Here is a 24440-nt window from a genome sequence, read left to right as displayed (position 1 = left end):
AGTTATCGCATAAGTTTACTTTTGTTTGCTTTTGTTTGGAAGTTACTAACAATTTCATTTTTTATATAGTCCTTTTCCTTTATTTTTCTCACCTTGCTCATAGCCATTGCTTTGGTCTTCGAAGCTTCTTAGAGGAGGTCGTTCTTGCTCCTTTATTATTGCAGCATAGCTTGGACGCTTGGTGAGGCCTTTCTTGTTTAATCTCTTTACTCTTTTCTTCCTTTACTTTTCTTGGTTGCTTAGATTAGGATTAGTTTTAGGAGAGTTGAACGGTTCGAGGATGTATGATTACAACACCTAGTGTGTTTGGGGTCTTTGGCAATGTGGCCATTTGACCGCTTGTTTGTCGATTGGGAAATACGTGTTATGAGTGCATCTTTGTCCTTTTCTTTGTTCTCCTACTTTTCCTTTATCTTGGTTTTCCATATTTTATTTTCTTTTCTCTTCTTTTTGTTCTTGGTTTTGTACATAGCTTTTTGAGGCTTTATTTTTCACTCTTTCATTTTGGTTTTTTTTTTTTTTACTTGGATTTGTAAACAATGGACTCTTTCTTTTGGATAATAACTTTCCTAGGTAGTCATGGTATGCACGGTTTGAGAATACGTTTGGTTGATTCTAAAATAAAGCATGCTAGGGTAGTTGTCTAGAACTAGGGGGATCATGAAGCCGGATTCTGCTTGTTTGTGACATGTTGGTAGTTGCTCCCTATCTTCGATTTGAGAACCTTAGTGAGTTTTTGCTACAACCATGTGAGATTCATCCTCTTTCAAGCTTTCATCATATTCTTGCATGAACGGCATGGATCTTTGACTTTCGCGAACTTAATCTTGATTTTAACGTATGATTCCTAAGACCGAGACCAAACCGCCTAGGGAGGATAAAGGCATCTTTTCGGGGAGGTATTTTTCCTTTTTGTAGGATAGTTTCCTTATTTTTACTTTTGGGTTTGGGATACATTTGACTACTTGCTAGCCCTTTGAACTTTTTCCCTTATTTTCAAGCCACATATTTAGAATTCTTGAGCCTTTTGTTTCGTTTTCATTTTCTCTTGGTTTTTGTGAAGCAATGGTCAATGTTGGAAGATTGTGGTGTATAAGTTTGGATTTTGGTTTTAATTGGTGAACACGGTTGAGTTGTTTATATTTGGAAAATAATGGCAAATGACTAATAAAAGCCTTCCCAAATAAAAAGGCAAGGACTAATGCTTTGATAAAGTAAGAAAAAAAAAGAGAAAAAAAAAAAGAAAAACCATAAAAATTCAAGTGTCTTTCTCCCTTTTATGCATTGAGGACATTGCTCCTTTTAGCTTGGGGGGAAAGCGTTTGCGCTTTTTGTTCTTATGATTGTAGATTGTTGCTTAGAATAAGCTTGGGGGTGTTAATATGTTTTTGTTTGGTGATTACTCGATTTTGGTGTAAATATTTGGCCAATCTTTGCTTCACAATTTAGGTTAACCACCAAATTTTAAATTTAGCCTACCTTAACCCTTTTTGCCTTACGTTACAACCTTTGGGAAGACCTTTTGACCTAGGGGTTGAGTCATTCATCGGTGGAGGGAATCATGGGTTATAGCCTAAGGAAAGGGGATGCGAAGTCAAGATGTCGAGTAAGCCAAAAATTCGATCTTTTTCCGGTTCCTTCGTGGAATCTATGAGACTCTCACTAAGGGGAGATATGAGATTAGTAGAGGGAACGCGGTAAGATCGTTTAAGATGAAAGTGGAGTGTGACAACTAGTTCCTATGCTTAGCATATTTATGTTTCAATCAACCTTAGGTATCTTATAACGTGCATACCATTACTTACTTTAGAAAGGTTGTTATTCATTTGAACTATAGTCACTTTGTAAAGTCCATTTCACAAATATTTTTATATTATTTTGTTTTTCATTATTTGCTCTTTATTCTTGTATTTTGCCTCATTTTTCCTTCTTTTTTTTTAATAAGAGTTATAGGTTTTCTCTAGAAAACCTTTACGAGAGCATCACTCGTCCTCTAGAGCAATCTAGAGGTTTAAATGGCTTGTCTTTTGTTGCTAAAATTGACCGTGATTCCTACGAAAGTGAATTAGTGTATATTCTCGCCTCTTTCTTTTTCTTTTCTTATTTTGAATAAGCCCTTCTTTTTCCTTTTTAGCCTTTGTTTTGCTCGGGACGAGCAAAATTCTAGCTTGGGGGAATTTGATGAGTGTCATTTATGGCACTCATAGGGTAGTCTTTTAGGATGATTTCATTTTCCTTTTTATGCTTTCTTATCTCATTTTTGGTCCTTTTTCCTTTAATCCCTTTCTTTCTTTCTTTCCTTGTGTTTTTCGTGTTTTCTTCGTGTTTTCCTTTTATTTGGTTCTTTTTCCCTTTTATTCCTTTTCGTTGTTTTTTTTTTGTAGGTACATAGGATTTGTCTCTGCAAGGGAATCGAGATGGGCTATATTGACTAAGAAAGGAGGAAATAATCGGCTCGGAGAGGGCTCAGAGAGGGCATGGAGAGGGCATCAAGCCCTACCAGTCTACCGCGGGCGCGGTACTGAAGGCCGCGGGCGCGGGCTCTTATGCACCAAATTGGCAGATTTTGACCAGGAACTCTCCGCGGTCTGGTCGCGGTCTTGCCGCGGGCGCGGGTAGTTTGGAGAGCCCGCTCGTACCAAAGAGATCGCGGCCCTCTGATCACCCTTTGGGAGTAGGGGATTCGCCACGCTTTTGCCGCGGGCGCGGGTGCTTTTGCCGCGGGCGCGGGTGTTGCCCTTAAAGTCCGCGGAGTTTTTAATGGGTTCCGTACCCATTTTTCCGCGGACGCGGGGTTTAATGGAGAGGGCGCGGGAATCCCGTTTTTCTTCTTTGCCTTTTGAAGAAAATTTTTTAGATAATTTTCATTAGCTTAATTTTAGAGAGAGGAGTTAGTGAAAAGTTATTGGTATTGGATTTGTATTTCAACATTGGATCAATTGAGCTTGGATTTCTTCATTTTCAATCATTAATGTTAGTAAGATTTTCTTCCTCTAGTTCATCTCTTACTTGATTGATTTAGTTTCATATTTGATTGTTTGTATTGCTTGGATTTGAATTGGATATTGTAGTTGATATTGCTTTCTCTTGATTTTGATTTAGAATGATGATCAATGCTAATTCTAGTGATTTGTTCTTGAGTTACACCATAATAAGTGAGTAGATTAGTTGCTAGGGAGAAGGGGAAGCATGCTTGATTGATAATTTGAGCTAGTTGATGATCTTTAATTGATTGAATTGTTGCAATTAAATTGGTTGACATAGTTTTGCATGTGATTAATTAGATTAGGAATGATCAACCTATATGATTAATCTAGATTGCATTGCATTTCTTAATGACATGATCCATCAATTTGAGAATTGCTTTAATTGATTGAGTTTGATTGTGAATTTCCTTGATTAGCCATTCATAGTGACCCCTAGTTTGGCCTCTAGGAGATAGCTCTTGAACTCCCTTGATTGCTACTATTGTTTTTCCTTTGCAATGCTTGAATCAAAAGAAGAAATTGTCGATTAGCACGATTATTGAATTAGAATGTGGAACAAATATCTCTAGCATTTAGCTTATTGAATTACTTGATTAGTCTAATTTTGCTATCATAACACCAATCATTTTCTCACTTCAATCTCCGAAATAGCTTGATTTAGGCTAAAGATAACACCAACTAACTCCTTTGGGTTCGATCCTATACTTACCTATACTTGTTTTAGGTTGGTTTAGGATTTTATAAATAGTATTTGATTTTGGGATAGGCAATTAACGACTAGTTTATTCCTCTATCATGTACCGACTTCATTTTTGACCGCCTGCAAATATTTTATCATGGCCGGATGAGTGGCCTCGTACGTTCCATTGACCTGGAGTACGACCAGTTGAGAATCAGAGCAGGCGTCAATTTTCTTTGCCCCTGCCGCTTTGCAATACTGAATGCCGGCTAGCAGGGCCTCATATTCGACCTCATTGTTAGAGACCTAGAACTTGAACCGCAATGCATATTCGTACTTATCTCCCTCAGGAGATTAATAGATAATCCCTGCACCGCAGCCGTTCGTAGTGGAGCTCCTGTCCACATACACTTTCCAAACCTAGTCAGTATTGTCTGGTGCAACCGGCCTTGTCATTTCAACAATAAAGTCGGCAAACGCTTGCCCCTTTATTGCCTTCCTTGGTTCGTAAGTGATTTCTAATCCTTGCATTTCAATCGCCCATTTAAGCATTCGTCCAGAAGAATCAAAGGTTGTAAGTGGCCGCTTGATCGGTTGGTCAGTATATACCTCTACCGCATGCGCCAAGAAATAGGGTTTTAGCTTCTTGACGGCCATGTAAAGGGCAAGGACAAATTTTTCAACCATGGGGTACCGAAGCTCTGTGTTCCTGAGAACATGACTAATGAAATACACCGGGAGCTGGATGTCGTCTCTTTCATCTAAGTGAACGGCACTGAGGGCATGATCAGAGACGGCTAAATACATGAAGAGCTTCTCTTTGGGCAAAGGGCTAACAAGCCTCGGCAAAGAGTGCAGATGAGTTTTTAGCTTTTGAAAGGTCGCCTCTGCATCGTCCCCCCATTCAAAGTTGGTCTTCTTTTTTATTGCATGGACGAAGTAGAGACACTTGTCACCTGACCGACTGAGGAATCTCCCCAAGGCCGCCAGGCAACCTGTTAACTTTTGCACTTCTTTCACAGTACGGGGCGACTGCATGTCGATTACCGCCTGTATTTTTTCAGGGTTGGCCTCTATTCCCCTTTGGTCAATCAAAAATGCGAGAAACATCCCAGACTCAACACCAACGACACACTTTTTTGGGTTTAGCATTACCTTGTGCCGCCTGAGTGTGGCGAATGTTTCTCGGAGATCAGCAAGATAATCCGCCTGTTGTTTGGATTTAAGTATCATGTCGTCAATGTACGCCTCTACATTCCTTCCGATTTGATTAATGAATACCGTATTAATCATTCGTTGGAAATTAGCAGGCGCATTCTTCAAACCAAACGGCATCACCGTATAACAGAGCAACCCCTAATAAGTGACGAATGTCGTCTTTTCTTGATCTTTTTTCCACAGGGGGATCTGATGGAAACCTGAGTTGGCGTCCATAAAACTCATCAGGGCATGTCCGGCTGTTGAATCGACCATACTGTCGATCTTAGGCAGTGGATAGCTATCCTTTGGACATGCCTTGTTGAGGTCTGTGTAATCAACACACATGCGCCAAGTTCCATTCGGCTTTTTTACTAACACGACGTTAGCTACCCATACAGGGAAATTGCACGGCCGAATGAACTTGGCGTCCAGCAGCTTTTAAACTTTGGCGGCTGCCGCCTGACTTCTTTCCTCGCCATGGTTTCTTTTCTTTTGCCGGATGGGCTTCTTTTTAGGATCCACGGCAAGTTTGTGGACAGCAAGATCCGGGCTGATGCCTGGCATCTCTTCCACTTCAAAGGCAAAGATGTATTTGAATTCTCTCAACAGCTGGTGCAGGCTCTCACCCAGCTTAGCAAATGCAACCGTCCCCACCTTAACTGTCCGCTCTGGCCGACTGTCGTCCAGATGATATCAATGTGTTCGCCAGCAGGCTGGGGACGGAGATCATCTGACCGTTCCCCGGTCAGTGATTGCTATTCTTTTTCTTTTTTGACCACCACCAGCTCATCAGTCTTTCTTTTCTTTCCGGCTGGCGGGGCCGACTATTCTTCCTCGACATCGTCGAGGTCGATTGTCTGCTTGCCCCGGCCGGATGATGCGGTTGCGGGATTTACGTCCGAGAGATAACACTCTCGAGCCGTCTTCTAGTCCCCATTGACAGAACCAAATGTTCCATCATCCTTCTCATACTTGAGCAGCATGAGAGCAGGGATAATGACGGCCTTACACTTATTTAGAGTGGGTCGGCCAAAGATGAGGTTGTAAGCTATGAGCTCTTCAACCACTAGGAAACGGATGGTCATGTGCCGACCGTCTCCCCTGTTCCCCAGGCGGACAGGTAAGTCAATTCGTCCGACTGGGTGCACAAGTCCTCCCCTAAACCCAACAAGGGTGTGGGAGACCTCCATCATGCGATCCGGTTTGTATTTGAGATTGGATAAGCATTTGAGGCTGATGAGGTCCGAGGAGCTTCCTGTGTCAATCAAAATTCGACCAACCAGCCGGTTGGCCACCTTGCATTCGATGACCACAGGGTCATCATGCGGCCGACGGACTTTGCCTCTGTCCAACTCGGTGATGACAACTTTAGGGAAGGCGGATGTGCCTGCCGCCTCTCCTTCTTCAACACAGTTGACCATCTTTCTCATATGGTCCTTGGTGCCCCGAATGGTCGGGCCACCCCTGGCAAATCCGCATGCTATTGTGTATACCGGATCTTCATCAGTTTCGGCACTCACAGCAGGATGGGGAGTCTTTTTCTTGGACTTCCCCGGATTTGCCTTTGAATTCACTTTGGACTTCACATAGGACTTCAGCTGTCCTTTGTCGGCTAGACGGTCGAGCTCCCGCTTGAGACTGAAGCAGTCATTCATGTCATGGCCGACATCCTCATGGAAATGGCAATGCTTGTTTTTGTTCCGATTTTCAGCGGAACCTTTTATAGGGGTCGACTTCTCAAGAGTCAGCCGATTCTTGATTTCCAAGAGGATGGAGCAGCAGTCCTTGTGGAACTCGTACCTTGGAACGTACGGTTTTCACTCTTTTTTCTTCTTCTGGGCCAGTTGATCAGAGTTATCAATGACCCAGATTTGTTTTTTCTTTTTGCTCTCCTCTGGCTTAGGAGCCGGCGGAGCAGGCCGATTCTCCTTCTGTCGGTCGGACTTCTTAGGGTCCGACTGCTTATTGGAGGAGCAGAGTTCGGTCGCTTGTATATAGGCTTCCGCCTCTCGTAAGGCTCCTTGCAGAGTGAAAATTTATTTGCGGACGAGTTCATACTTAAAAGTAGACCCGTCCTTCAGACCCTTAAAGAAGTCTGTGAAGGCGACCTCATCAGACAACCCATGAATCTGGATTCGTACCAGATTGAACCGCATGACAAAGGAACGTAGGCCTTCTCTATCTCCCTATTGTACATTGCCCAAATCAAGGCTTGTCTTTTTGGCAGGGATGTTCATAGAGAAGTTTGAAGCGAACAAGAACGCAAGCTTCTTGATGCTATTAATACAACCAGCCAGCAAATTGCCAAACCACTGTTGGGCTATGCCCTTCAAGGTGGCTGGAAAACAGCGACACCATGCGGCATCATCCAACCCTTGTAAATACATGAGGTGGGTGTATGCTAGCAGGTGGTCTTCTAGGTTGGAGGTCCCATCATAGGTTCCAAACAGAACATTTTTAACCTTGGCCGGCTGTTCGGCTTTGGTTATTTCCCTGGAGAAGGTAGAGGGTTGATCTCCAAGGTGTTACAGCCTAAGCTGCTAGTCCATCAGCTGATAGCCGTATGCCGCTTGGCCTCCAAAGAGGGCAAGCTGCATGTAAGGTAAAGCGGGCGACTGGTACAATAGCGGAGCCATGTACTGGGCCGACTGGATCACATAAGGTCCAGACTGAACCCGTGGGCTGCATGCTGGGGTCTCATGTACAAACTGGGAATACCTCGCAGAGGTATTCCGAAAGCTATCAAGTAGGTCAACGTTGAAGCCGACTCTGATAGCTGGGTTTTCTTCTACTTAATGTAATGTCGAGCATCAGAGAATGTTTTCTTGCTACCATCCGGCTGTATGTGTCGGATGGCTTTTCTTGTGCCCGTTTCTGGGAAACGAAGCCTACTGAGGTCAAATTAGGGTCAGGCCTTCTCCGTAGGGATAGGATGAGGAGTCGGTTGGCGGTCCCTGACCGACTTCTTTTTGCCAGCCTGGGCTGGATTCTTGGCCGACTACTCCTTTCTAGGAGTAGGCGACTTCTTGGAGGCGAGTTGTTTGATTTCACCCCTGAGACCACTCAGGAGTTTCATGAGTTCATCTCGAGTGACGGGAGTCGATCCTGCCGCCTGGGAAGGATCACCCGTCCGCACCGAGGGCTTCTTTGGTTGACCAGCAGTTTTGCTGTGCCCCACCTGATCAGTGTGACGCTCCCGCTTTTCCCTACTGCGGATGCGTCTTGAGATGAGGGACCCGTTAGGATCCACATAGGTTTCGTCGTCAGCGTCGTCCCCTAAGTCATGGTCCGTCTGAACCACTATGTCTTCAGGAGGCCGATTGGTCTCAGGATTCGTTACAGGGACTTGTGAAGCCATCTAAGAGGTACTCTCCCCACAGACGGCGCCAAATGTTTCTGGGGTTTTTGTCCCTTGGGAGAGTTAGAACACTAAGACTGGATTCAGCAAAGGGCGCCTCTACCTGCAAAGCAAACGGACCGCCGGATGGTCGGTGGTCCGCCTCCGAAGATTAAATTAGTAAATATTCGGAATAAAACGTGCGGAAAAAAAAAGTTATCTGCTCGGATTCCAAGCTCAGGTAAGGTGCTCTCTGTTTCTTGAAAACGACAGCTCTGTAATAAATGTGAAAGTGACGTGTTGTCTCGTATTCAGTGTATCCCTTGTCATAAATGGGGGAATTATCCCTATTTATAGGGTCTCATGGAAAAGTGTGCCCTCCCTAGTTTCTGGTGACCTAGGGATTAGGTCACGCCGCAAAACGACGCCTCGAGGTTTGGGCCCTTGAAGGTCGCCATTCCAGAAGCAATATCTGGGTAACACGTGTCACTGATCCCAAAAGGCTTTTGGGCGTCTCTTAGGGTGACGCGTGGCGCCCTCCTATTGGTCCATTCTGGATCATCAATCATCCCAGAATGGAGGGATGGCTGCCTACCACGTGTCACCATCTTAAAGGTCCTGGTGGCACCTCTACCTATGACACGTGGCGACTTCCGATTAGGCCACTTGGCCGGGTATAAAAATACCCAAATCAGTTGGAAGGAAATTTGGAAGTCGTTCCCAAGAGGCTCCTTTTCATAAGAGGCCAAGAATTCAAAGGTAGGCTCCTTATATGTTCGGAATTGATGTTTGATGAACTCACACATCCCTAAGTTGTCAAGGAGCGACCTTATATCATCGTCAATCCCCAAAGCTCTCATGGAGCGTTGATTATAGTGTCTAGAGGGATTTAACTTTCGTCCGTGAAGGTCGTTGAAGAACGTAGCATGGACCTTGTTCAAGAATCTCAATCTAGGGGGAACATTTGGTCCTTGAGCTTGAGTTTGTTGAGTACTCGGTTCCTCAACCCTTAACCTGGGCTCCTTTCTTCTCTTCCTTTTGCTCATTATGTTCAAGCTATACAACCAACCCAACCAAAAGGAGAACTACCTTCCAACTCAACAAACAATTGGAAAACAACAACAACAACCCAAGTCTTAACAATCTGCAAAAGGGTTAGTACTAACAACTAACCACACAAATATAGCGCCCAAGACAACAAGAAACAACAACAAAGCAGTCAATCAAAATACATTATGATAGTAAGCAATTCTCATGAAAGTAGTTGCATTATCATCAATACAAACACCAAATTTCACAACTTAATTTCATGAAAATGGCTTCCAAAACAATATTATAAACAACAATGTCCCCAAAATCACTAAATTTCACACTAATAACCAACAAATCCTTAACAAAGAAAGTCAAAATCACATGCAATTCACTCAAGCTAATTCATGTTTACTAACTAAAAATTTTGCATAAACAAGTGAAATTAAGTAATAAAATAGCAAAATTTAGAGTTATACCACTTTGTAGAAGCATGAACATCACTAAGAACCTCCAAGAACACCACCTTCAATTAAGCTTGCAAACCATGAAAATGGTGGATTTTGGGTATTTTGGAGTGAGAAAGTGGGTGAATTTGTGAGTAGAGTGAAAGTTTTTGATGGATTTGAAGGAAAATCAATGGAATTTTTGAGAAATGGGTGAAATTTGAAGGGTAGGGTTTGAGTTTGTGAGAAGAGAGAAAAGAGCATGAAAAATTGGGTTTCGACATTATGAGGATGAAATGGGGAAGAAAAAGGGTTTAAAACCCGATTTTCCCAGCTCTGGGCGCCCGCACAGGTAAGCTGTGCGCCCGCACATAAGTCTCGCACTAGTTCGCGCAGACTCTCTGTCTCGAATCTCCAATTTTGATTAAATATGTGCGGGTTCTGACAGTGAACGCGCGCCCGCACACCTACCCTGCGCGCCCGCACAGAGGTCACGTACTAGGTCGCGCAAACCTTCTGCCTCGAGCTCCAATTTGTGAATAAATCTGTGCGGGTTGTGACAGTGAACGCGCGCCCGCACACCTACCCTGCGCGCCCGCATAGAGGTTGCGCACTAGGTCGCGCAAACCTTCTTCCTCGAGCTCCAATTTGTGAATAAATCTGTGTGGGTTCTGACACTGCCTGCGCGCCCGCACACTTCACACTGCGCGCCCGGACAGATGTCGCGCACAGGGTCGCACAGATTAAAATTCGATTTATCCTCACATCTTCGAAATAAAAAATACTTGTTCCTTCATCATTAAAACACCTATCAACCAAAAAGGGGAAAAAATCAAATTAAAATTCAAATTCAAAAAAGAGAAAGTGAAATCGGAATATTCTAAAAAAAAATATAGAAAGGAGTTAGAAACTCGGGTTGCCTCCCGAGAAGCGCTTCTTTATGAGGTCACTAGCTTGACCATGAGAAAAATTCTTCAAGTGGTAGGCTTGAAATCCAAAGGATCAAGCATTATATATTCGATGATACCAACTTCTTCCTTGCAAAAGTAATGCTTTAAACAATGACCATTAACCATAAACTTGTTACCATCTGCATCTAACTCAAAGGAGCCATAAGGAGTAGTCTTTGATATCATAAAAGGACCTGACCACTTTGATTTGAGTTTACCCGGAAACAAACGAAGCCTTGAGTTGAAAAGCAAAACCTTGTCTCCAACCTTAAAGTTCTTGTTTCGAATATGTTGGTCATGCCACTTTTTGGTCTTCTCCTTATATAACCTTGAGCTCTCATAAGCATCATCTCTAAGCTCTTCAAGTTCATTGAGCTTAAGCAATCTCTTCTCACCGGCCAACGATAAATCCATATTGAGCTCTTTGATGGCCCACCAAGCCTTGTATTCTAACTCAACCGGCAAGTGACAAGCCTTTCCATAGACCAACCTATAGAGGGTCGTGCCGATTGGAGTCTTGTACTCCGCCCTAAGAGCCCATAGTGTGTCATCAAGTTTGAGAGACCAATCTTTCCTTGATTTATTCACCATCCTTTCAAGAAGATTTTTTATTTCACGATTCGAGACCTCCACTTGTCCTTGAGTTTGAGGGTGGTAAGGTAATCCAACCTTGTGATGAACTCCATACCTCTTGAAAAGAGCTTCAAATTGCTTTTTGTCGAAATGGGAGCCTCCATCACTAATTAGCACCCTCGGAACTCCAAACCGGAAAAATTATCTTCTTTAGAAGCTTAAGCACAACCTTGTGATCATTGGTAGGTGAAGGTATGGCTTCAATCCATTTCGTCACATAATCAACCGCTACCAAGATATATAGATTCCCACAAGAAGAAACGAAAGGCCCCATAAAATCCACCCCCCAAACATCGAAGGGTTCAACTTCTAAAACACTTTGTTGGGGCATTTCATCCCTCTTGGTAATGCCTCCGCTCCTTTGACATCTATCACATTGCGCAACAAATTGGTGGGCGTCTCTATGCATTGTCGGCCACCACAATAAAGATTGAGAGATTCTTGCCACTGTTTTGTCAACACCACCATGTCCTCCACATGGTAGTGAGTGGCAATGCTCAAGAACACCTTGAATTTCGTGATCTGGAACACACTTCCGATAAAGGCCATCTCCACATTGCTTGAATAGGTATGGGTCATTCAAAAAGTATCTTCTCACTTCCTTGAAAAACTTCTTCTTTTGTTGAGAAGAGTACTCCGGGGGAACGACTCCACACGCAAGATAGTTGGCACCAAGGGGTAGAAGTTGACACCAAATCCATGAGAGCCTCGAATCCTATCTCATCATTAATCGGTACATACTCCTTGTTCTCAAATGGTAGTCTAGACAAATGATCCGCTACATAGTTCTCCGCTCCCTTTTCGTCCCTTATTTCCATGTGAAAGTCTTGGAGAGAGAGAACCCAACGGATCAAGCGAGGCTTTGCTTCTTTCTTGGTCATGAGATACCGCACCGCGATGTGATCCGTGTACACAATAACTTTTGAGCATATAAGATAGGACCGAAACTTATCGAATGCAAACACTACCGCTAACATCTCTTTCTTTGTTGTTGTGTAATTCTTTTGAGCCTCATCTAGAGTCCTACTTGCGTAGTAGATGACACATGATTTTCCTTGTTTCTTTTGACCAAAAACGGCACCTACTACAAAGTCACTAGCATCGCACATTAGCTCAAAAGGCAAGCTCCAATCCGGAGCTTGAACAACGGGAGAAGAAATGAGAGCTTCCTTAAGCTTAAGAAACGCCTCAAGGCAAGCCTCATTGAAATTAAAAACAACCTCTTTTTTGATTAATTCGGTTAAAGGTTTGGCGATTGAAGAAAAATCTTTGATAAACCTCCGGTAAAAACCGGCATGCCCAGGAAAAGCCAGTACCCCCGTGATGGAAGTAGGAGGGGGAAACTTTTCAATCACCGAAACATTGGCCGGATCAACCTCAATGCCATTTTTTTAAACCTTATGGCCGAGGACAATGCCCTCCTCGACCATAAAATGGCATTTTTCCCAATTTAAAACCAAACTCGTCTCTTAACACCTTTTCAAAACTTTTTCAAGGTTAAAGAGACAAGTGTCAAAAGACGAGCCACCAACACTAAAATCACCCATGAAAACTTCAATTTCTTTTTCAAGCATCTCAGAGAAAGTGGAAGTCATGCATCTTTGAAAAGTAGAGGGAGCATTGCATAATCTGAATGGCATTCTTCGGTATGCAAATGTCCCATATGGACATGTGAAAGTAGTTTTCTCTTGATCACTTGGATGGATAGGGATTTAGAAAAATCAAAAATACCCATACAAGAAACAAAAGAAAGCATGGTTAGAAAGCCTTTCAAGCATTTGGTCCATGAAAGGAAGAGGAAAATGATCTTTCTTGGTGTTTTTGTTCAATCTCCTATAATCAATGCACATTCTCCACCCGGTCACCGTTCGGGTGGAGATTTCCTCTCCATTTTCATCCTTGATTATGGTCATTCCACCCTTCTTTGGAACTACATGAACTGGGCTAACCCATTATCTATCCGAGATAGCATAGATGATGCCCGCCTCACGTAGTTTCAAAATTTCTTTCTTCACAACCTCTTGAAGGTTGGGGTTCAACCTTCTTTGAGATTCAATGGAGGTGGAATGATCATCTTTAAGATGAATACGATGCATGCATAAAGAAGGGCTAATACCTTTGATATCATCAATGCTATACCCTATCTCATCCCTATATTTTCTTAAAACATCAAGAAGTTTTTCCAAATTAAGACCATATAGGGTAGCATTGACAATAATAGGGTATTTTCCCTCATTATCAAGAAAAGCATATTTCAAAGTAGGGGGAAGGGGCTTGAGTTCTACCTTGGGAGTAGGCTTAGAACTCTTCTCCAATTTCTCCTCCTTGGACTCAAGCTTGATCTCAACTTGTGGTTCAACTTCCTCCTTTGAGGATTCCTCCATTGCCATGACAAATTCTTTAGCCTCTTGAGAGTGGAACTCTTCTTTGCATGTAAGGGCTTCCATCATTGGATCTTGACGCCTCATCACGACCCTCCCCAAGCGATCTAGCTCTTCATTCACAACATCAACTCTATAGCATTTTTTAACCATGGGGGTCTTGAGCAACTTAGAAAATTCAAAGACAATCTTTTCATCGGCCACTTCACATGTGATGGTGTTGTTCTTGCAATTGATGACCGCCCCCAAAGTTTTAAGAGCTTCACATCCCAAAATCAAAGGAGTGTTAACATCTTCATCCATATCCATCACTACAAAGTCACAAGGCACGTAGATGTGTCCCACTTGAATTGGAACATCCTCAAGCTCTCCACAAGGTAATTTCACCGATCGATCGGCCAATTGAATTGTCTTCCTTGTAGGGATCATCTCAATATTGAGTTTTTGAGCAATGGATAGAGGGATTAAACTAACACTTTCTCCAAGATCGGCTAAGGCGCCCCTAGCTTCCATGTTCCCAATTTTCACCGGCAAAGTGAAACTTCCCGGGTCTTTTTCCTTCTTGGGCATCATATGTTGGACAAGAGCACTCACTTGATGTGGAAGGGTGATAAGCTCATCATTGAGCTTCCTCTTGTTGGTGAGAATATCTTTGAGGAACTTGGATTAAGATGGCATTTTTGTCACAACTTCAAGAAAAGGGAGGTTGATATGCAAATTCTTCATGACACTATGAAATTTTGTGAACTTTTCATTCAACTTCCTCTCCGCTAGCCGACCGGGAAAAGGAACCGGTCCATCAAGATTCCTAGCCTCACTGGGAATTGAAGTTGTCTTCTCATTGTCAAGATTCTTCTTCTCCGATCCTCCTTCTATCTCATCACCATTTTCTTTCTCACCTCCGCTTGAGGTGCTTGTTCTTGATGGTTTCTTTGAGGTGCTTGGGTTTGATTGTTGTATTGGTTGTTCCTTGGATAGCTTCCTCTTGGGTTTTAGGGTTGAGATGGAGGTGGATTTTGATATTGAGGGTTGGAGTTATAGGAAGGTTGAGCTTGTTGGTTCCATTGTTGAGGTTGAGGTACAAACCTCGGTGGTGGTTGTCTCCAAGATACTCCACCGCCGCTTCCTCTAAATCTCTCTTGCCTTGTGTTGTATGCCGCTACATGTTCGGGGCTTAAACCTCCACAATAGGATGTATCATGGTTCGTTCCTCCACAATTTTGACAAGAGAAAGAGTTAACTTAAGAAGAGCTTGCTCCACCACTTGAACTTGCATTCACACTTGTGTTCAACTTGGAAATCCCTTTTGTTAGTTGATCAATTTGATGTTGTAATTGATCAACTTTCTCCAATTCCTAAATACCACCTCTCTTTGGAGCTTATCTTCTTCGCCCCCCCCCCCCCAAGAGTAATTCTTTGCTACCTCTTCTATTGTGGCTTCAACTTGAGTTTGAGGGATCTTGATTAATTGACCACCCGCCCCCGCATCCAAATTGGCTCTTGACATGGGCTCCAATCCGTCACAGAAAAACCGCATGAGCAACCCTTGATTGGACTCATGGTGGGGACATGCTTGTACCAACTCTTTGAATCTCTCCCATGCTTCACTAAGACTTTCATCGGCCTCTTGCTCAAATGATGCAATTTTCCTTCTCATTTCGATGGTCTTCTCTTCGTAGATAAAGCTCTTTAAGAACGCCTTTACAACCTCCCTCCATGTTGTGAGAGTGTTAGGCTTTACTTGCTTTAGCCATTTCTTTGCTTGTCCGGTGAGAGATTGCCGGAAAAGGTGCATACAAATGTAGTCTTGACTCACTTCATTGGTTTGCATCATCGCGCACAATTCAAGGAATCGGTCCAAATGTTCAATAGGTTCCTCACTTGCACTTCCGGAAAATTGCTCCGATTGGACCATTCGAGTATATTGTGGATGGATTGAGAAGTTGGTTTCCGTGACGGGTAGCAAAATCCCTCCCGTGAGCTCATAATCCTCCGGATTTCCGAACTCACAAAACAAAACATCATTCTCTTGTCCCGCCATTGATTCGCATGGTGAACTTGAAGAGTAAGTATCACTCTCACTATCAACTATATCACCAAAACCTCTTCCCTCGTCTTGATAAAGCCTACGGACTTGTCTCAAGGTTCTGTTGATTTCGTGGTCAATTTGATGTGAGGGTGCTCCTTGAGACCTCCAAAGCATTCACCAAAGCTAAGCAAACAATTAGCAATGACAAGGATGATAAAACAAAAAAAACAAAAAGAAAAGAAAACAAAATGACTCTAACAAGAGCAATAATAGATGCTAAACAAGCCGCTTCCCCGGCAACGGCGCCAAAATTTGATCGCGGATAGATAGGTCGTTAAGCTACTACCCTAACCAAATTAAGCATTTATAATACCTAAACCTACATTAAACTAGTTAGTGGAAAGTAAAGGGTCGAACCACTATGGAAGCACGCTAATTCAACATCAAATATCACTAATGCAAGAGTGAAAGGGGGATTGTTTTTGTTGGTTTTGTTGAGTAAGAACACTAAAACTACAAATAAGCAAGAAGATGATAAATAAAATCAATAGAAAATGACACTAGTGATACGGGGGTGTCCAATATGATTAGAAAGAGGAGAATAATGGTGATTATCATGAAACATATGCCAAAGAACACAAAATTCTACCTAAACAACTCATTCTCATGCAATAGTCTAGGCAAATCAATGAAAGAGGTCTACACTAATAAGGATCATTCTCATGCATCCTATTAGTTACAATCAAATCAAGAGAATAAAGAAGCACAATCCATAAAAACTTCACTTTAATAACTCATTCTCATGCAATCATTAAAATAGAGATGATCCTAATTTAGTTCAAATCACTTTCATGCATTTCAACTAGAAAACATCAAATGAAATCCAAGCTAATAAAAATCATGTCTTTCATCAATATATGGCATAAGTTCAATCCAACCATCATCATTTATCCAATATCAAATAATATCTTCCACCCTCTTCCCCTAGCTAAAAGTTTAGCCTAGAGAGGGGAGATTAAACATAATATCAAAACTAGAAATAAACTCAAGAAACTCAAAACAAAACATGATTAAAATCAATGAAATCAATAACAACTAAATAAGCTAATAAGATTGAAAAGAATAAGTAACAATAAAACAAATAAATAATACTAAAAGAGATTACTAAAGAAAGGATTAAAGAAAGATGAAAACTTAGATACTTGCTTGATTGATGGAAGATTAAAACTTGAGCAAATTTGAATACAATAAAGGATGCTTGAATAACAATCTATTTTCTCTCTCTAGATTAGGCGAATGTTCTATGGAATTAGTACTAAGTGTCCTCTATTACAAAGAGTCCCGTCTATATATATGTGGCTCCTCCTAAAAGAAAGAGACTTGGACAACAAGGCGCAAATAAATCAGAAACCAAGCCGTGCGCGCCCGCACACGACACATGCGTGCTCGCACAGTAGGTGTGCGCGCCCTCTCAACGTAGTGCGCGGCCGCAACTTTGAGGGTACGGGAAAATAAGCGCGCCCACATAGTAGGCCTGCGCGCCCGCGCATCAGGTTGCGCGCCCGCACATCAAGTCGCGCAAACTCTCTGGTTAGGCTCTGTTTCTTCAGTCTGGCTGCGCGGGTTCTGACAGGGCTGCACGCCCGCACAGCAGCCGCACAACACCCCGCGCACAACAGTTACCTTGGCTTCTTGATATTCTCTTTATTTAGGCACATAATACCTACAAAACAAAAGCATGGAAATCAAAATAAAAACAAAGCGAGAAGACTAAGAAAAGGGAAGATAAAGGAGAAAAGAAAAGAGGAAGCAAAACTAAGTAAAACTGCTTAGAAAAAGGGCCAAATAAGTGCAAATGAGGGGAGAATCCTTAGAGAAAAAGGATAAAAAAAAAAGTGGCATAAATGCCACTTATCAAGCATTTCTGGTCGTTTTTTGGCTAAAAACCGAGCCCATAAGGGTAAAACCATTTCTAGAATGCCTTTTCCACCAAAAATTCACAATTTTCTTGACGAAATCTGGGTTCGAGAAGACTAAGAAAAGGGAAGATAAGAAGAAAAGAAAAGAGGAAGCAATACTTAGTAAAAATGCTTAGAAAAAGGGCCAAATAAGTGCAAATGAGGGGAGAATCCTTAGAGAAAAAGGATAAAAAAAAAAAAAAAGTGGCATAAATGCCACTTATCAAGCATTTCTGGTCGTTTTTTGGCTAAAAACCGAGCCCATAAGGGTAAAACCATTTCCAGAACGCCTTTTCCACCCAAAATTCACAATTTTTTTTGACGAAATCTGGGTTCGGGGCTGAAGGTAGCTTAAATACGAGGTTAAAAATATAATATGAGCTACTAATCTAATTAGCAACTTAAACCAGAAAAATTAAGCCATAAAAATCACCTTGAAAAATATTATGATTTTAAAAATAAACGAGCGTGGCTCCGATACCGCTGTTGGGGTTTGGTAAGTCCAACTTACCGCGGAAACAACCCCGACCCAAAGAACCACTCGCAATTAATAAAACCATAAAGCAAAACAAATAAGCATAAAAGGATAAAATCAGAATTTAACTTTGACTCATGCTTCGCCCGATCTAATGGGCTCTTACTTGAAAGCTTTAGCTCCGAAAATACTGATCCTCCAACGGTATCCACCCACAAAGGACGAACACAAACTTTTTAGGTCCGCTACCTTGGAGTTAGCAAGGTCCGACCAAAACCCAAGTGTTAATGGAGTTTAAGAGTTTTTGCCAAAATGCAATGCTCTTTCTAACTCCCACTCAAGCAAAGAATTCTCAAGCCATGCTTTGGCTATTTATGAGGAAGGATAGCTTGTTAATTCCACTCATCTTTCAATGTGGGACTTTTTCACACAAAGATCCCACATGGAAAGATTGACGAATTCAATCCTTAGTTAAATAAACCAAGGAATAAGTAACAAGTGTCACATAGTTAGGTGAGGACCACTTTCCTACTTGGTCCCCAAGACAATTCACATGCAATGTGAACTAACCATGTGTCACCCAACCTTGAGCCCGAAGTTGGGTTTGATTGGGCTATTTTATTTTGGCCCTTGTCCATGACCCATTGCCCCGGGTCCACGGCCCTTGCCACATGTGTCGCCATAGTGGCGCGCTGCCACATGGCACGCTACCATGTGGCGGCTGCCACTAGGTGGTTGCCACTTGTTGGCTACCATGTGGCACACACCTATTGGGCGCGCTTTCCTAGCCTTTCGCATGGCTAGGATTTTACTTGTTACTTGAAGCATCTTCCCGTCTCGCCAAATCCTAAATTTTGGCTTGACATTTAAGATTCTCCGACGCTCGGTTTTGACGCTCCAAGCTCGAATTTCCGACGTCTAAATATTTAACACTCAGGAGACGAATTAATTTCTTCCGAATTAATTCGTCGAGTCGGTTCGTATGTTTGCTAGGGTGTGACCCGAAGGGTTTAGTCAAGATTAAGCTGTAATATTAATTATACATTAATATTACTGATCGAAAGCGGCCTCTACCCAGGCATTTCGATCACTTGACCTTACTGAATATATTAGCTTTCTAATAATTCTGAACCCGCTATCAGAAATAGACTCCATGTTTGAAATGGTTAGAGGTTATATAATGGTTAGAGGTTATATATTAGCTTTCTAATAGACTCCATGTTAGAGGTTATATAAACTTGATTGAGAATTACTCTACAACTTAATCCATCATGTACTCTATGATATGGAATCATCGTAGAACTTACCTGCTTAGAGCATGTGAAGTATGTATGTAGTACCAATTAATCTGAATCTATGTAATGGATCGTTAGATTATGGCCAAGAGCATCAAAAGTACTTAGATAAGTAACAGGATGAGTTCTTGACTTGTGAAAACAAATACAATTTGAGAATTGATGCTGCATGCACAAACCTAAACAAGGATTAGATTCTTAACAAGGAAGCCGCTTATAAGCACAATCTAAAAATGAGTCGTGGCTAGAGAATGGTAACATGGACGTTCATCCATGTGTAATGTGCGGGAATTTAAGGAAATTTCCATGATCACAAGTGATTAGGTTATCCCAAATCATTGTGATCCATTTGGAGTGAAACCCAAGAAAAGCATCATCAGGAAGTCTACTAAAATATATGTTGAGAATATTGTTGCCTTAAAGGCAATAATAAATAAGATGTTCTATGGAAAGTTCGTTGTTGAACGTTAATGATTGTAGGTTGTCAAGTTTAAGATCTCAATCATGAAAATGAGTAGGAGCCATCAGGTGGTCAATTAATCCTAAATCACATATAATTCATGGCACTCTCAAATTTTATCATCTTATTATGAAAGTGACCAGTAATGAAGATGCTAAGATTAGCAAAGTAGTTATAACTAAACCTATGCAATAAGTGAACGACAACATTCACAATTGTATGAAAGAAATAAAGCATGTTAGATATGGGTGTGATTTCTATATATATTTTATAAAGAGTGATACTCTTAAAACATTCCGAAAAACCATTTATCATAAGATGAACCATTCAGGTTTTAGAGTATTTAAAATTTCTTGCAATTTAAATCACTCCGCCGACTATTTCATTGTTGTAAAGGATTAAATGATGAGTCCATTCGATTCGTGGAATATTCAAAATAGGGTATCAAGACCAGTCTTGGTAAGGAAACACCTATTAAGTGAACGTTGAATATTATAATAGAAAAATATCCCTAATCGAGGTCATTTTAACAGTGGACCAGTTGAGATTAGTGTCTAGTTTGATTTATAGCACCGTTTCTTGTGCTACAAGGACATGATAATCATGAATCATTTACACAGGTATTGGTTTAGAATCGTAGTGGATCGACCTATGAGAATCATTTAAGAGATTAAAAATCGTCATAAGTATACTTCTCACTATTGCTATCGGAACCTTTTTCCTTAACCATGAGTATTGTGAGCTCTCTTGTTTGAGTACTAGTCCGCTTTGATTAATGTCAAACGTCTGCCGTAATAGGTGATTATAACGGCATCACTTGGGCGGCTAGGTCCTCTTAGTATAAGAAGCTACATTACAAGACTGGAAATGTCCCCCTACTAAAATGGGGAAGATGTCTTTGTTGTTTACAAGGCCTCTCATAGAGCGAGACTGTGAAAATGCATGGCCGTGCTCGGATGGATTTTAGAATTCATCTGTTTATTGATAGTCAGACTCGGAATCGAGAAACACTTCAGGACCTAATAAGGATGACAAATAAATCTTACCTTATAGTTCATGAAGAGGCATTAAGCGACATAGGAAAATGGCTATGCACTAAACACTTGTCCGGAAGGACAAGTGGGAGATTTAAAGGAATAGTGTCCTTCGAACAAGTGTATTATTTGATAGTGGGTTCAGAATCATTAGAAAGCTAATATACTCAGTAAGGTCAAGTGATTGGAATGCCAGGGTGGAGGCCGCTTTCGATCAGTAATATTTATGTATGATTAATATTACATCTTAATCTTGACTAAACCCTTCGGGTCATACCCAAGCAATCAACGAGCCGAAACGACAAATTAATTCGGAAAGAATTAATAAGTTGAACGAGTAATATTTATTTAGACGTCGGAAATTAAAACTTGGAGCGTCGAAACCGAGCGTCGGAAGTCTAGTCAAAAATAATAAAAGACGAGACGTGCAAATAGTAATAAATCAACTAATTTCCCTAAATACCCCTAGCATCGGAATACCCCGAGCAATCCGAGTGCTAGAGGCATAAAGCATAGCATGGTGGCTAGCATGCGCACCGAGCCGAGCCTAGGCAGGCTAGTCCGTGCTAGCGCATCATTGTCAACAGCCAAGGGCCAGCCTCGGCACCTAAGCGTAGCAAGCAGTAGCAGCCCGCACTCGGAGTGCGCAGCTTGCTGGCCGCAAGCATCAACAGCCCGCAGTTGGAGTGCGCGCCTTGCTAGCCGCAATTAATAGCAACCCGCAACTCCATGGTGCGGGTAGCTGGGCCGAGTGCGCGGGTAGCTGGGCCGAGTGTAAGAGGGGATCAAATGGGAGCCTTGAAGGGGAGAACATGTAGCGCATGGAGAGGGAGAGAGTGGGGAGCAAGTTTTGCCCCCCCCCCCCCTCAACAAGTGGTCCTCACTTGCTCTCTCATGAATAGTTGACACTTCTTAATTTGTTACTAGCTTACTTAAATAATTTAATTTTAGCATTAAAATAAAATGTTAAAATCTCACTTTCCCACATTGGTGGGAGAGACAATGATACTCTCATCATTTCCTATAAGTACCCAAGTAAGGGCATTGGAAATGATGCTTGAGTAAGAGTTGGAAAAGGGATCACAAGTACGTGAAAACCTTTAAACTCAAGAGTTGGAAAAGGTATCACATTTAGTGAAAGCTTTTGAACTCAATTATTCGGGTTTATCGGTCGGGTCTTGCTAACCCCAATACATTGGACCTTGTCGGTGATTGTTGATGCGGGTGGATCATCGTCGGAGGCTTCATAATTTCGAAGTTAGCTTTCAAGTAAGAGCCCAAGCGGTCGGGCGAAGCACGCTCCAAAGGTAATCGTTTTATCTTAATCTTGTGATTAATTTAATTATGTTTATGGTTTTATTTATTGCGAGTGCAGTCTTGTTTTTGGGTTTGTTTCCGCAGTGATTCGGAGTTACCAAACCCCAACATAGCCAATTGAGCGATTTGAGTTTCAAGCATCTTATTATGTGTCATCATCTCATTGAACTTCTTATAACTTATCGACATGTAAGTGTTCAAAATTTTGGTTTGGTTCTCGATGATCTCTTCCAAGGTGGTCTTAGAAGTTGAAGGTTGAGTATAGAAGTTTTCAGCATTGCCTTGGGTTTTTGGAGGAAATCCGGGTGGGGGTCCTCTTTGGTTGTTATTTTGAAAATTCCCCCAATTGGTTACTCCAATTACCCCGGTTTTGGCCTTGATTATTGTATTGATTACCATACCCTTGGCCTTGATTTTGATTATTATAACCATGATTATTATAGTTACCTTGGAAATTTTGGTTTCCTTGGTCTCTATAACCACCATTGTTATAATTATCAAAATTCCCTTTGTTGGTGAGCATTCCTTTTCCCAAAGTTCCTTGGACTATAAAATCTTTGTCCATTGTTGTTATTCGTAACAAAATTCACTTGCTCATAATCATAATTCTCACCATCATCACAACTCTCAAATCCATGTGGACAATTAGATGGTCATATGACCCACAAACATCACAAGACACACATCCATTTGGCATATTACTTGAAGTTGAAGGAGGAGTAGAGTTAGGAGAGGGTGAGAGAGAGTCGACAAGCAAAATTGGTTCAACGGTTTATTCAATCGACCATCTCAATGCCATGAACAATTTTTCCTCACAAATCTCAAACTTGGGAAAGGAGATGACCTCAATTAGGTTCACCACTTCATCCTCCGTTTTGTTCATGACAGGGCCTCCAGCACCAGCAACTAAGCAAGACTTGAATTGATGACTTAAACCTCTATAGAAGATTTGGATGATTTGATAGGTAGAAATCCCATGGTGTAGGCACTCTTTTTTATACTCCTTATACCTTTCCCATGCCTCATAAAGAATCTCACTCAACTTTTGCTTGAAGCTTTGAATGAGAGCTCTTGCTTCGGCCGTTTTCTTTTGGGGATAAAATCGGGAGAGAAACTCCTTAGTAACTTCATCCCATGTTCTCAAAGAATTTTTCTTCACCTCCTTTTCTAACCACTCTAAAGCACGTCCGATAAGAGAGAAAGGGAAAATCTTAAGTCAAATAAATTCTTGAAAAACCCCTTTCACCTTGATTGTGTTGCAATATTTCTCAAATTCTGTAAGATGGTTGAGAGGGCTCTCATTTTGCACCACTATATTGATGCCTCTCTATCAAAGAGATCATTGTCGTCCTTATTTCGAAATCATTTATCGGTGTCGTAGCTGGAGCAATCCCACTTGCAAACCTATAAGCTCCGGGAGTTCCCAACTCCTTCAAAGCTACTCTTAGATTAGCTCCCATTCTTCCTCGTTATTCTTTTTCTTCTTCTTGATGGATTTCCTCTCTTTGGGAACTTGGACATGAGGAACGATTAGAAACCCTTATCCTTGTTATGGTCCTTGACGAGAGGTTAACTAGGTCGTTGAAACTAATCCTCCCTTGGTCAACTTAATTTTATAAACACTTAACAAACCTAAATACAAGTATAGAGGCAAGTCAAGGGTCAAACCCAAAGGAATGGTAATGTTCAAATGCTTTCGATTTGGGTGCCTAAACTAGGTAGAAGCCAAAGATAACGAGAGAATACAAAAACCTAACAAAACAAACAACAAAGGAAATAAAACACTAGGAACGGGGATCAACTAGTAATCATGACAATTGCAACAACTTGGGACAAACATGCCAATCAAAGGTTGTGAAGACTTATGATAGGAGCAATCAATTGGAATCAAATAGTTATCTCCTAATGATTAAGCTAGATGTCTCTACAAATAACAAACTACGAGAATCACAATCAAAACCAATCGATAATTGCAATTTCTAAATCAACTGTTCGCGTCATTAGCAATTACAATGCAATCTAGCATAACTCTCAAGGCCTAATAAAATTACACACATGCAAAATTTCCATTAATCACTTTAATCTCAACAATTAATCAACACAATTCCCAAATTTATCACAATCAATCAATCATACAAGTTTTCCCCAATTCCTAGCCAAAGAATTTCTCTAAAATCATCATCAACTACACTAATCATGCATCAAACATCAAAATAAATCCAAACAAACT

The 24440-nt window shown here is 41.5% G+C and overlaps 1 non-coding gene and 1 pseudogene across 1 annotated transcript; both read left to right on the top strand.

Annotated features, from left to right (window-relative positions):
• Nucleotides 1-15195: 15195 nt before the first annotated feature.
• LOC145629802 (small nucleolar RNA R71) lies at nt 15196-15302 on the top strand. The gene has a single exon (XR_014111942.1). It is a non-coding gene; the product is annotated as a small nucleolar RNA R71 (small nucleolar RNA).
• A 7879-nt stretch (nt 15303-23181) lies between these two features.
• Nucleotides 23182-23279, top strand: LOC145629814 (small nucleolar RNA R71; annotated as a pseudogene).
• The last annotated feature ends 1161 nt before the right edge of the window (nt 23280-24440 follow it).

The sequence above is a fragment of the Chenopodium album genome, chromosome 4, assembly GCF_948465745.1.
Source record: "Chenopodium album chromosome 4, dcCheAlbu1.1, whole genome shotgun sequence".
Classification (NCBI taxonomy): domain Eukaryota; kingdom Viridiplantae; phylum Streptophyta; class Magnoliopsida; order Caryophyllales; family Amaranthaceae; genus Chenopodium; species Chenopodium album.
Note: the sequence above shows the minus strand (reverse complement) of the source record. Positions and strands in the feature narration are given on the sequence as shown.